Source organism: Suricata suricatta, chromosome 4 (genome assembly GCF_006229205.1).
Source record: "Suricata suricatta isolate VVHF042 chromosome 4, meerkat_22Aug2017_6uvM2_HiC, whole genome shotgun sequence".
NCBI lineage: Eukaryota > Metazoa > Chordata > Mammalia > Carnivora > Herpestidae > Suricata > Suricata suricatta.
The window spans coordinates 14,329,479-14,331,961 of NC_043703.1; the positions used below are offsets into that span (position 1 = coordinate 14,329,479).

General features: G+C 52.4%; 1 long non-coding RNA gene across 2 annotated transcripts; it reads left to right on the plus strand.

Moving 5' to 3' along the window:
- Positions 1-2,483, plus strand: LOC115290789. 2 transcript variants are annotated; one of them, XR_003908200.1, is made up of 4 exons: positions 1-46; positions 733-829; positions 1,194-1,401; positions 2,400-2,483. It is a non-coding gene; the product is annotated as an uncharacterized LOC115290789 (long non-coding RNA). The 2 variants fall into 2 exon arrangements; XR_003908201.1 differs by having other exon boundaries at positions 7-46; positions 698-829.

Genomic DNA, 2,483 nt, shown 5'->3' on the forward strand with positions numbered 1-2,483 from the left:
AGTCCGCCTGCAGCGCCCGGCGCCCGCCGAGGAGCGCGCAACTGGGGTGAGCCGAGGCCCGGGATGCGCCGGGAGACCTTGGGAGCTCGCGGCGGCCAGGGCATCTGGCGGGCGGCCCACGAAGCCGGGGCCTCCTCGCGCTTCCCCCCGCTGCCAGCCGAGGCCCTGCAGACCCCGTGGCATGGCTGCGGCAGCCCCCCCTTTCTCAGGTTACCTTCTAACGGGCCGCGCCGAGCCCTCGCCGGAGCCCGCCTGACCCGGCCTTTGTCTTTTCGGGTTCAGCTGGCCGGCCCCGCAATGCACCGGGGACTGGTGGTGCCGCGCGGGGCTGCTGCCCAGCCCCGGGGTGGGGGACGGAAGGAACGGGAAAGCGTGCCCCCTTCTTTCCTTCCGGCCATCTTGCGACCGAGATTCCACCAAGGGGCAAGGATGGCCCGCAGCGCGGCGCTCGGGGCCGGAGTGGCGGCGGCGAACGCCGACGGGCACCTCGGCCCTGCGCGCCTCCTCCCTGGACCGCAGTGGGGGCGCGCGGACAGCCCTCTCATTCGGCTCCAAGGGCCTGGGCCCAGAACACGGGGGAATCCTTTAGCAGGCCGGAGGCACAGAAAATAAGAGGGAAACGGGCCGGGAGCTGCCAGTTATTTAACTAAGCGCCTAGTTCATTCAATCATTCTTTATCCACGTGTCCATTTGGCAGATTCTCAGCGCTTCACTGTGCCTGTCCGTTGCTAGGTGCTGGGGACACACGGCGAGCAAGAGAGACCGCGGCCCTTGTTCGCGCTGAGCCTGCGGTCCGGTGGATGGAGCCCGCAGTACACAGACCTGCCAGGTCGGTAATCTGACGCCCTTTAAACAGATAGGGAAACTGAGGCCTAGGACTGACATAACTTGTTATAGGTCAAGCAGCAAGTAAATGGAAGGATGGAACTTTGAACCTAGATCTTTAATTTTTACCCCAGCAGCAGTGAACCGTTCATAGTTCTTTTTCCCTAACGGCCCATTACAAGTTGTTTGGATGTACGGTTTATATGAAATCATATGAAGAGCATGCTTCATTTCTTGGACGCTTTCATATGGGTTTATTTCTAGTTCACAGTATCTGGGAAGTGCTAAAAATATTTGATATTACCACTTGGCTTGAGATTACTCTGAACTGTATTTTCCATTCTCCTGTTCGCATGTCTGGCTGTTAGGAAAGAGAAGAATTTTCCTGATGCTTGGTCCAAGCAGGGACTCCCCGGTGGATTGAGGAATGCCCGGCTTTTCCTCAGGTCCTTGATCTCAGCCGCAGGCACCACCCAACAGACCCCAAGGATGAAAGGCCTGAGGTCTTCAAGTTGCTGCTAGAGCGCTTTTAGCCTCTCCAGATAACAGAATGCAGCTGCCACGCAACTTTGTAAGGTAAACACCTGGTCCCTCTAAAACCTGATGACACGAAGCTGATGGTTTAAGTTCCCCTCCGTATAATTCTTTTTACCCTCACATTTGGAAAACGGATCCTTTAGGAAAGACAGGTATAAAATATTAATATCTGTAGAAGTTCCTTGACTTGTACTTTTATCAGTACCTGTGTTTATCAGTATCTTATATTTATAGTTAGGCAACCCACAGAGGAAAAGAGACCCATTTTAAAAACTTTCGGGGGGCGCCTGGGTGGCTCAGTCAGCTAAGCCTCTGACTTCAGCTCAGGTCATGATCTCATGTTTGTGGGTTCAAGCCCTGCATCAGGCTATGTGCTGTCAGCTCAGAGCCTGGAGCCTGCTTCCGATTCTGTGTCTCCCTCTCTCTCTGCCCCTCCCCACTCATGCTCTGTCTCTGTCTCCAAAAAAAAATAAAGCATTTTTTAAAAAGTATTTTGGGTGTAAGAAACTTAGAAAGCCTGCTATCAAATATAATTAGCTCTGCCACAAATTTAATTTTTTAAGCTTTATTGAGATATAATGTACAGAGGCACCCTTAATTTTCAAGGTACACTTTGAGAAATTTTGACTAATGTATATACCCGGGTAATCAACAAACAGCACAATCAAAACGCAGAATATTTCTGTTATGCTCCCAAAAGTGTCTTCCTGCTGTTTTGCAGCCAATTTCCCTCCATCCCATTTAATTTTACATAGTTTTGTTGTCTAACGTTTCTTAAGTTTGTGTGTAAAAGATGAGGGTGAATAGGCATTTCCGATCTCAAAATCTAAGGTGAGGACAGGAGTCTCTCTCTCTCTAATATATAATATATAATATATAATATATAATATATAATATATAATATATAAATATCCCGGGGATGTGGCTCCCCACGCCATCAGGACAGGGAGTATCAGCCCCAGAGCCAGCGTGGTGGCGCTCCGGAGGTCCTCTCTCCGGTGAACGGGCTCGCCCACAGGTTTTTTCTGGTCCCGCAGGGCCCAGGGCGCACGGTGACTGCGCGGGGCCGGCGCGCCCTTCGCTCCAGGTCTCGGTCAGGGCGCTGCCATAGCAACGGCCTG